This window comes from Pongo abelii, chromosome 10 (assembly GCF_028885655.2).
Source record: "Pongo abelii isolate AG06213 chromosome 10, NHGRI_mPonAbe1-v2.0_pri, whole genome shotgun sequence".
In the NCBI taxonomy this organism is placed as follows: domain Eukaryota; kingdom Metazoa; phylum Chordata; class Mammalia; order Primates; family Hominidae; genus Pongo; species Pongo abelii.
Window position 1 is genome coordinate 93,980,682 of NC_071995.2, and position 11,642 is coordinate 93,992,323.

The window sequence follows — 11,642 nt, forward strand, 5'->3', positions numbered from 1 at the left end:
TTCAAGACCAGCCTGGTCAACATGGCAATACCCTGTCTCTACTAAAAATACAAAAATTAGCAAGATGTGGTGGCAAGCACCTGTAATCCCAGTTACTCGGGAGGCTGAGGCAGGAGAATCGCTTGAACCCAGGAGGTGGAGGTGGTAGGGAGCTGAGATCGTGCCATTGCACTCCAGTCTGGATGACAGAGTGTGACTTGATCTCAAAAAACAAAAACAAAACAAAACAAAAAAACCATGAAAAAGCAAGTGGGAAAGGAGATAGTGGACTTTTAAAAACAGAAGCAGGCTGGGTGCAGTGGCTCATGCCTATAATCCTCGCACTTTGAGAGGCTGAGGCGGGTGGATCACCTGAGGTCAGGAATTAGAGACCAGCCTGGCCAACACGGCGAAACCCTGTCTTTACTAAAAATATAAAAATTAGCCCGGCATGGTGGTGGGCGCCTGTAATCCCAACTACTCAGGAGGTTGAGGCAGGAGAATCACTTGAACCCAGGGGAGAGAGGTTGCAGTGAGCTGAGATCGCGCCACCTCAGTCCAGGCTGGGCGAAAGAGGGAGACTGCATCTCAAAAAAATAAATGAAAATAAAAACATAAAAACAGAAGCAAATTGCAGTGGTTTTCATTTTTAATTTTTTTTAATAGTGATGGGGTCTTGCTATGTTACTCAGGCTGGTCTCAAGCCATCCTTCTGCCTCAGCTTCCCAAAGAACTGGGACTGTAGGTACAAGCCACCACACCCATCCTTGCAGTGATGTTGAGGAAAGGTATGGCAGGTTCCAAAAAACCCAAATACAGATTAGTGTAAAGCAGGGTTTGTCAACCCTGGCACTATTGACATTTTGGACCACACAATTGTGGGGTGCTATCCTGTGCATTGTAGGATGTGTAGCAGCATCCCTGGTCTCTACCTATGATGACAATAGCAACCAGCAGTTGTGACTACCAAAAATGTCTGCAGGCATTGCCAAATGTCCCTTGTGGGGCAAAATTGCCTCTGTTGGATAATTCACTGATACAATTGACAACATTTAATCTAATATATTTTTGTGATATATGTTCTAAGACAGGTTTGAGTATTTTAATTTTACCTTCACAAGCAAAGAAATTCTATGAGTGGGCTGGGTGCGGTAATCCCAACACTTTGGGAGGCCGAGGCAGGAGGATCACACGGTCAGGAGTTCGAGACCATCCTGCCTAGTGCAGTGAAACCCCGTCTCTACTAAAAATACAAAAAAATTAGCCGGGAGTGGTGGCGGGCACCTGTAGTCCCAGCCACTCGGGAGGCTGAGGCAGGAGAATGGTGTGAACACAGGAGACGGAGCTTGCAGTGAGCTGAGATCAGGCCACTGCACTCCAGCCTGGGCGACAGAGCGAGACTTGTCTCAAAAAAAAAGAAAAAGAAATTGTATGAGTTAGCGCAAAAGTAATTGCAGTGTTGGCAGTTGGAAATTACCATTTGACATTGGAATACATTCTTAAATAAATGTGGTTATGTTATACATCATTTTAATGGGTATTTCTTGCTTTTTGTTTTTTGTGCTAATGACTTATTACTTGTCATTTATTTTATGTTTATTTTAGACTGTGGAAATGAAGTTACACAAAAAGCAAATTTCAGTGATTTTCATATTCAAGTTCAAAGTGGGTCATAAAGCAGCGGAGACAACTTGAAATATCAACAATGCATTTAGCCCAGGAACGCTAATGAATATATAGTGCAGCGAGGGTTCAAAGAGTTTTGCAAAGCAGAAGAGAGCCTTAAGGATGAGGAGTGTAGTGGCCAGCCATTGGAAGCTGACAACGACTAACTGAGAAAAATCATTGAAGCTGGTCCTCTTGCACGTACACGAGAAATTGCCAAAGAACTCAAGTGTCTACGATTCTATGGTTGTTCAGCTTTTGAAGCAGATTGGAAAGGTGAAAAAGCTTGATAAGTAGGTGTCTCCTCAGCTGAGTGAAAATTTAAAAATCATCGTTGTGAAGTATCACGTTCTCTTATTCTACACAACAACGACAAACCATTTCTAGATCGGATTGAGATGTGCGATGAAAAGTGGATTGTATATGGCAACTGGCGATGACCAGGTCAGTGGTTGGACCACAGAGAAGCTCCAAAGCACTTCCGAAAGCCAAATTTGCACCAAGAAAAGGTCATGGTCACTGTTTGGTGGTCTGCTACTGATCTGATCCACTACAGCTTTCTGAATCCTGGCGAAATCGTTACATCTGAGAAGTATTCTCAGCAAATCGATGCGATGCACAGAAAACTGCAGTGCCTGCAGCCGGCACTGGTCAACTGAAAGGGCCTAATTCTTCACAACAGCACCCGACCGCATGTTGCACAACCAACGCTTCAAAAGTTGAATGAATTGGGCTATGAAGTTTTGCCTCATCCGCCATATTCACCTGACCTCTAGTCAACAGACTTCTTCAAGCATCTCGAGAACTTTTTGCAGGGAAAATGCTTTCACAACCAGCAGGATGCAGAAAATGCTTTCCAAGAGTTCATCAAATCCCAAAGCACAGATTTTTACAGTACAGGATTAAACAAACTTATTTCTTGTTGGCAAAAATGTGTTCATTGTAATCGTTCCTATTTTGATTAATAAAGATGTGTGTGAGCCTAGTTATAATGTTTTAAAACTCATGGTCTGAAACCGCAATTACTTTTGCACCAACCTAATAGTAACTAGAGGGTTAAAAAATGTGGAATGACTCATTATTTCGTTCATTTTTGTGGGCTTGACACAATTCTATGGTGGTTAATAAAGAATCTTTATTAAGTGCATTCTATATGCCAAGCACTGTTTTTGGGGACTAGGGATAGAGAAGTGATCAAGTACATTAAAAAATATATATATCCTGCCCTTGTGGAACTTATACTCCCATAAGAGGAGAGAGGGTAAACAAATAAATAGGTATATCATTTAGAATACTAGAAAGTGATAAGTGCAATAGAAAAATTAAGTTGGGAAGAGAGATGGGAGTGCCACAACGGAGCAGGATGGAAATCTAAAACAGAGGCCAGGTGCAGTGGCTCACGCCTGTAATTCCAGCACTTTGGGGGGCTGAGGTGGGTGGATCACTTGAGGCCAGGAGTTCGAGACCAGCCTGGCCAACATGGTGAAATCCCATCTCTACTAAAAATACAAAAAATTAGCCGGGCGTGGTGGTGTGCACCTGTAGCCCCAGCTACTCGGGAGGCTGAGGCAGGAGAATTCCTTGAACCCAGGAGGCGGAGGCTACAGTGAGCTGAGATCACACCACTGCACTCTAGCCAGGGTGACAGAACAAGACTCTGTCTCAAAAAAAAGAAATCTAAAATAGAGTCTTACTGCAACAGTAATATTTAAGAAAATAGTTAAAGGGAATAGGGAGAAAGTTGTGCAGAAAGCAGAAGAAACATTAGTGCAAACTCCCTAAGGCACGAGCAGAGCTGGGTTTGTTGCAAAATAGCTGGGAAACCAGGATGACTGGTTAACATGAACAATTATGTTTAAATTAACCACTGGCCTGACTTAAATAAAGCTCTCTGAATGACTGCATGGTCAAATCTGAAATGGCAACTCCTTGGTATAGTTTTTCAGTGGATGAGGGAATGGGAAACTATTGGTCTTGAGCATCTTACGAGCCTCTAAAGATGTAAAGTAACACCAACAATTAAAGAGTAATTCCATATGTTTTACCTATACTTAGCTCTTGAGGTGCATTTTGGGTAGGATAACTTTCTTCACAGGTTATCTTTTCCCATCTTTCCATTCAGGTTTCAACTAAAACAAAACAAAATGTTCTAAGTAAAATGTACGGGGAAACAGTGGTCAAAAGTGAATTGATTTTTAAAAAGTAAATTACAATTTGATGAGAAGGAGCAGTATTATTACCTGATCAAAGAAACAGATGGGCCCAGTGTCCAAGGGCTTGGCTTTGGTAAATTCCTTCATTCTGCCATGAGACCTGAGACAGAGCAATTAAAAATCTGAAGACAAATGATCATGTTCATGGATGATATTTCAAAGTACTTTATGGTTTTAAAGTTTAACTCTTTTCATTTTTTTTTAAATAAAGATGAGGTCTCAGCCAGGTGCCAAGGCTCATGCCTATAATCTCAGCATTTTGGGAGGCTGAGGCTGGCTGATTACTTGACACCAGGACTTCAAGACCAGCCTGGGCAACACAGTGAGACCCTGTCTCCACAAAAAATACAAAAATTAGCCGGGCGTGGTGGCGCACACCTGTATTCCCAGCTACTCATGAGGCTGAGGTGGAGGATCAATTGAGCCTGGGAGGTTGTCAGGGCTTCAGTGAGCTGTGATTGTGCCACTGCACTCCAGCCTGGGTGACAGAGTGAGACCCTGTCTCAAAAAAAAATGAGGTCTCACTATGTTTTCCAGGCTGATCTCAAATTCCTGGCCTCAAACAATCCTCCCACCTCAGCCTCCCAAACACTGGGATTACAGGCATAAGCCACCATGTCCAGTCAGATGTTTTATTTTCATTGAAGTATAAAAACACTGAGGGGAGAGGGACGCCACTGTTCCTTTATCTCTGTCTTTATTTCATACGCTATTGACTTGACATAGATACAATCAGAACTGAAAGCTATTGGCAAACAAAGCAACAATGGCGTATTAATAGAGACTTTTTCAACCTCAGCACTATTGCCATTTGGACCAGATAATTCTCTGTGGCAAAGAGCTGCTTTGTGCATTGTAGAATGTTTAGCGGCAACCTTAGCTTTTACCTTGTCAGATGCCATAACATAACCTCTCACCCAGTTGTGACAACAAAAAATGTCTCCTGACATTGCCGATGGTTCCCTGGGGGTCAAAATTGCCCCGGTTGAGAACACTGCACAATGGCCAAAACAAAAAAAGTTTGTTAAAAGAGGAACTGTTGTCTGTGAGGATGGGTGGCACTGATGATGGCAGGGTCATTAAAGCAGTGACACTCAAAATGCGGTCCCTGGGCCAGCAGCATCAGCATCATCTGGGACCTTGTTAGAGATGCAAATCCTCAGGCCTTACCCAGACCTAATGTTAGAATCTCTGCAGGTGGCACCTGGAATCTATGTGTGGGCAAGCCCTCCGTGGGATTCTGAGAACACTCAAGCTTGCAAAGTCCTAACCAAAGGGACACATTTTACTAAGCACTTCATAGCCACTAGCATAGTTATAATGAAAAAGACAATAAAAAGGGACACATTTTACTAAGCAGTTGTGAAAAGCACATGACTGTGATTGGAGAGGAACTCTGGGGCTGGCTAAACCAGAGCTAAATGGCCTCAGGGATTTGCAGTGACCACACAGTGGAGGACAGGGCACCAGCAACAACATGAGGACTGGGACACATGGTGGACTGAGGCTTATTAACTATTGTGATTATTGGCCGGGTGTGGTGGCTCATGCCTGTAATCCTAGCACTTTGGGAGGCTGAGGTGGGCGGACTGCCTGAGCTCAGGAGTTCGAGACCAGCCTGGACAACATGGCGAAACCCCGTCTCTACTAAAAATACAAAAAATTAACCAGGTATGGTGGTGCGTGCCTGTAAGCTATTCGGGAAGCTGAGGTATGAAAATCGCTTGAACCTGGGAGGTGGAGGCTGTGGTGAGCCGAGATCGTACCACTGCACTCCAGTCTGGGCAACAGAGCAAGAATCTGCCTCAAAAAAGCAAAAACAAAAACAAAAACAAAAAACAAAACAAACCAAAAATAATTGATTATTAATAATAATCATTTCCTATGAATATACCAAAAAAGTTTAAAAAAAGAAAAAAAAGAAAATTTTAAGGCTCAGACTAAACTAGCCCTTCCTTAAAGAGGAGTAGGAGAACACCTTTATTTTTCTCTTTTATTTATTTATTTTTTAATGGAACGCTTCACGAATTTGTGTGTCATCCTTGTGCAGGGCCCATGCTCATCTTCTCTGTATCATTCCAATTTTAGTATACGTGCACATTGTACAGACAGAATCTCTATTTGTTCCCCAGGCTGGTCTCAAAATCTTGGCCTGAAGCTATCCTCCTGTCTTGGCCTCCCAAAATGCTGTGATTACAGGCATGAGCCACCATGCCTGGCCTGGGAAGAGCTTTAAAATGAAATTTAAGGGACACCTAAAGCTTCTGTTTATCTAAATTTTTCTATCTCTAGAGATGGAAAAATAAATAAATTTCTCAGCCAGGCACTGTGGCTCACACCTGTAATCCCAACATTTTGGAAGGCCAAGTGGGGGCAAATCACTTGAGTTCAGGAATTCAAAACCAGCCTGAGCAACATGGTGAAATCCCATCTCTACAAAAAAATACAAAAATTAGACAGGCATGGTGGCCCATGTCTGTAGTCTCTGCTACTCAGGATGCTGAGATGAGAGGATGGCTTGAGCCTGGGAGGCGGAGGTTGCAGTGAGCCAAGATAGCACCACTGCACTACACTCTGGGCGACAGAACCAGACTGTCTCAAATAAATAAATAAAGTTCCCTATCTCATTGTCTTGCCACTGTAACTGAAGATCCCACTTTGCATGAATCCCATATCTCCAAAATCCCTGATTAAAATGTAAATTTAGGCATTTATGCTATAATATGCTGTATGCATTCATGAAAAAGTCACATCCTGCAAAATTGTGTGCACTGAAATTAATAGGACTTATAGGAAAAATAGTGTTAGGGCAGACCACGGAAAACCTATGCCACTTTGTAACCAGAGCACAAAAGGAAAATAATAATTGGTATGGCAGGAGAAACTTAGATAGTCCAGGCAGCCGGTTGCGGCCAGAGACTGCTTCAGGAGGTATGAAAAAAAAAAAAAATCAACAGAGTATAAATGCAAACTGATGGGTACTGAGATAATGTGGATGGAAGTGGAGCTCCTTGCCAGTGAGGTCAGCTTTAATGTGGGCAGGGAAGGAAGTGAAACCTGCCCAGTGAGCCGTGGAAGACTGGGAGTGCACCATTCTGGGGAGGGAGCCTTTGCTACCAGTGCTCATTTTTAATGTTTGAGTTTTTAAAAAAGAGTTGACCCCATGGTGCACGTCTCTACTCCCAGCACTTTGGGAGGATGAAGTGGGAGGATCACTTGAGCCCAGGAGTTCAAGATCAGCCTAGGAAACACAGTGAGAGCTCCCCCATCCTCCCACCACCCGTCTCTACAAAAAATAAAAAATTAGCCAGGCGTGGTGGCGCATGCCTATTGTCCCAGCTCCTCAGGAGGCTGAGGTGGGAGGATCTCTTAAGCCTTGGGACGTAGAGGCTGCAGTGAGCAGTGATTGCACCACTGCACTCCAGCCTGGGCAACAGAATCAGACCCTGTCTCAAAAAAAAAAAAAAAAAAGACAAGCCAATGTAAAATGTAAAAATGGGCAAATGATTTGGATAGACACTTCTACCGAGAATATATACAAATGGGCCAGGCACGGTGGCTCACACCTGTAATCCTAGCACTTTGAAAGGCCGAGGCGGGTGGACCAGATTACCTGAGGTCAGGAGTTCAAGAGCAGCCTGGTCAACAGGGCGAAACCCCGTCTCTACTAAAAGCACAAAAATCAGCCAGTCATGTTGGTGGGTACCTGTAATCCCATCTCCTCATGAGGCTGAGGCAGGAGAATTGCTTGAATCTGGAGGGCGGAGGTTGCAGTGAACTGAGGTCGCATCACTTCACTCCAGCCTGGGTAAAAGAGTGAAACTCTGTCTCAAAAAAAAAAAAAAAAAAAGAATATATACAAATGGTCACTAACACATGAAGAGATGCTCAATGGCATGAGTCATCAGATAAATGCAAATCAAACTCACAATGAGATACCACTTCATACCCAGTAGGATAGTTATAACGAAAAAGACAAGAAACAGTGTTGATGAGGATATGGAGAAATTAGAAGCCTCATACACTGCTGGTGGGAATGTAGTATCGTGCAGTTCCTTTTGAAAACAGTCTGGCAGTTTATCAACTGTGCTATAGTCTGAATGTGTTCCTTCAAAATTCATTTGTTGAAACTTGACTGCCAATGTCATAGTATGATTGGAGCCTTAAGGAGGTGATTAAATCATTAGGGCAGAGCCATCATGAGGAGGATCAGTGCCTTATAAAAGAGGCTTGGGGGATCCCCCTTGCCTTTTCTGCCATGTGAGGACACAGCAAGAGGTGTCACGTTTGAAGCAGAGTAAGCCCTCATCAAACTTTTTTTTTTTGAGCTGGAGTCTCACGCTGTCACCCAGGCTGGAGTGCAGTGGCACAATCTCAGCTCACTGCAACCTCTGCTTGATTCTCTTGCCTCAGCCTCCCGAGTAGCTGAGATTACAGTCATGCACCATCACTCCTGGCTAATTTTTGTATTTTTAGTAGAGATGGGGTTTCACCATGTTGGCCAGCCTGGTTTCAAACTCCCTCCTTGGCCTCCCAAAGTGCTGGGATTACAGGTGTGAGCCACTGTGCCCAGCCCTCATCAAACGTTGAATCTGCTGGTGAATTTACCTTGGACTTCCCAGTTTCCAGAACTGTGAGAAAATGAATTTCTGTTCTTTATTTATTATCCAGTCTAAGGCATTTTGTTAACAGCAGCCCAAACAGACGAAGATATCTAGCAATGGTACTCTTATATAGATACCCAAGAGAAATGAAAAGATGTCCACAACAAAAATTGCACAGGAATGTTCACAGGAATATCATTCATAACAGTCAAAAAGTAGAAACAACCCAAATGTCCACCAATTGATAAGCAAAATGTGGCATATCCATACAATTGAATATATATATTTTTAATTCTTTTTGAGATATGGTCTCGCTCTGTCCCCCAGGCTGTAGTGTGGTGGCACGATCTCGGCTCACTGCAGCCTCGACTTCCCAGCCTCAAGTGATCCTCCCAACTCAGCCCTCCGAGTAGCTGCAACTATAGGCATGCGCCACCATGCCCAGGTAATTTTTGTGTTTTTTTCTAGAGACAGGGTCTCACCATGTCGCCCATGCTGGTCTTGAACTGCTGAGCTCAAGCAATCTGCCTGCTTTGGCCTCCCAAGGTGCTGGGATTATAGGCGTGAGCCACCATGCCTGGCCACAACAGAATATAGTCAGTCTCAAAACAGAAAGAAGTATTGATACATGCTACAACGTAGATGAACTTTGAAAACATTATGCTAAGTGAAACGAAGCAGACATAAAGCCACAAATTGCATGACTCCATTTATATGAAATATACAGAATAGGCAAATCCATTGAGACAGAAAGTAAATAAGTGGTTTCCAGGGATTGAGGGAGGGAGAAATGGAGAATGACTGCTAATCAGTAAAGGGTTTCTTTTTGGGTTGATGAAAATGTTGTGTAGTAGTGATGGTTGTACGACCTGTAATATACTGAAACCACAGAATTGTAAACTTTAAAATGGTGAATCTTACATGCGAATTATCATAATTGTTTTAAAGGAGTACTGAAGAATCTCAGCCAGTTCCAGCTTCCACCCATACCCATCTAGAGATATGAACAGCCAAAGATCAGCTCCTCGAACACATCTTGAGAGGTGACAGCGTGCTGGCAGTCCTCACAGCCCTCGCTCGCTCTCGGCGCCTCTTCTGCCTGGGCTCCCACTTTGGTGGCATTTGAGGAGAACTTCAGCCCACCGCTGCACTGTGGGAGCCCCTTTCTGGGCTGGCCAAGGCTGGAGCCCACTCCCTCAGCCTGCAGAGAGGTGTGGAGGGAGAGGCGCGAGCAGGAACTGGGGTTGCGTGCGGAGCTCCCGGGCCAGCTGGCCAGCTGGAATTCCGGGTGGGCGTGGACTTGGCAGGCCCCGCACTCGGAGCAGCTGGCCAGCCCTGCTGGCCACAGGCAATGAGGGACTTAGCACCCGGGCCAGCGGCTGTGGAGGGTGTACTGGGTCCCCCAGCAGTGCCAGCCCACTGGCGCTGCACTCAATTTCTCGCCGGGCCTTAGCTGCCTTCCCCCAGGGCAGGCCTTAGGACTGCAGCCCACCAGGCCTGAGCCTTCCCCTGCCTCCGTGGGTTCCTGTGCAGCCCAAGCCTCCCCAACGAGTGCCACCCCCTGCTCCATGGCGCCCAGTCCCATTGACCGTCCAAGGGCTGATGAGTGCGAGCACATGGAGCAGGACTGGCAGGCAGCTCCACCTGCAGCCCCAGTGCGGGATCCACTGGGTGAAGCCAGCTGGGTTTCTGAGTCTGGTGGGGACGTGGAGAGTCTTTATGTCTAGCTCAGGGACTGTAAACACACCAATCGGCACTCTGTATCTAGCTCAAGGTTTGTAAACACACCAATCAGCACCCTTTGTCTAGCTCAGGGTTTGTGAGTGCACCAATTGACACTCTGTATCTAGCTGCTCTGGTGGGGCCTTGGAGAACCTTTGTGTCCATACTCTGTATCTAACTAATCTGATGGGGACGTGAAGAACCTCTGTATCTAGCTCAGGGATTGTAAACGCACCAATCAGCACCCCGTCAAAACAGGCCACTGGCTCTACCAATCAGCAGGATGTGGGTGGGGCCAGATAAGAGAATAAAAGCAGGCTGCCAGAGCCAGCATTGGCAACCCACTCGGGTCCCCTTCCACACTGTGGAAGCTTTGTTCTTTTGCTCTTTGCAATAAATCTTGCCACTGCTCACTCTTTGGGTCCACACTGCTTTTTGTGAAGATCTGCAGCTTCACTCCTGAAGCCAGCGAGACCATGAAGCCACCGGGAGGAACGAACAACTCCAGACGCGCTGCCTTAAGAGCTGTAACACTCACCGGGAAGGTCTGCAGCTTCACTCCTGAGCCAGCGAGACCACGAACCCACCAGAAGGAAGAAACTCCAAACACATCCGAACATCAGAAGGAACAAACTCCAGACGCGCCACCTTAAGAGCTGTAACACTCACCGCGAGGGTCCGCGGCTTCATTCTTGAAGTCAGTGAGACCAAGAACCCACCAATTCCAGACATAATCTGAGCACCTTAAAAATTACCTACCTCTGGATCACCAGCTGCTGCCAGTTTTAGACCAAAGAATATTAGAGATCTGTTGGTTCTGACCCCAAAACAGCTTTATACCAGAGTTCCATGCAGAACCTCAAGACCAGTTGATTCCATTCATGCCTTTTGTCTTAGCGATCCTCAGTCACCAAAAGTGTAAGCTTGGAATTTCTGGATCAAGAGAAACTTGACAGGGTGTGGTAGCTCACGCCTGTAATCTGAGCATTTGGAAGGCCAAGGTGGGTGGATCACTTGAGGTCAGGAGTTCGAGACCAGCCTGATCAACATAGTGAAACCCTGTCTCTACTGAAAATACAAAAATTAGCCAGGTATGGTGGCAGACGCCTGTAATCCCAAGTACTCAGGAGCCTGAGGCAGGAGAATCGCTTGAACCGGGAGGCAGAGGTTGTAGTGAGCTAAGATCCCACCACTGCACTCCAGCCTGGGTGACAAAGTGAGACTCTGAGATATTGCTCCTTACAAGAGGGCATTAGCTGCGGGGCTCTGCCTGCAGACCCTGACCCAAACAACAGATGAATAACACGAGCATTGACACACAGATGTTCTGTGTTGCCAATCCTGCTGAGTGTCGGACCGCCTGCACGCCAAGAGAGGTTTGTCACTGTGGCCAGCCTCGATCAGCTCGGGAGGCTTGCATTAATTCATTAAGATTAGTTAACAAAAACTTGAGACAACA

At 45.4% G+C, this 11,642-nt stretch overlaps 1 protein-coding gene and 1 pseudogene across 2 annotated transcripts in view; both read right to left on the bottom strand.

Moving 5' to 3' along the window:
- LOC129049196 (uncharacterized) overlaps positions 1 to 11,022 on the bottom strand; it is a 39,932-nt gene extending 28,910 nt beyond the window's left edge. For both annotated transcript variants that reach the window (XM_054527506.1, XM_054527503.1), the window contains exons 1-3: positions 10,943 to 11,022; positions 3,885 to 3,957; positions 3,690 to 3,773 (exon numbers count right to left, since the gene is read on the bottom strand). The gene's annotated coding sequence lies outside the window, so the exon portion shown is untranslated. The remainder of the gene's footprint in view (positions 1 to 3,689; positions 3,774 to 3,884; positions 3,958 to 10,942) is intronic.
- LOC112135895 (U6 spliceosomal RNA) lies at positions 5,863 to 5,963 on the bottom strand (annotated as a pseudogene).
- Positions 11,023 to 11,642: the final 620 nt, after the last annotated feature.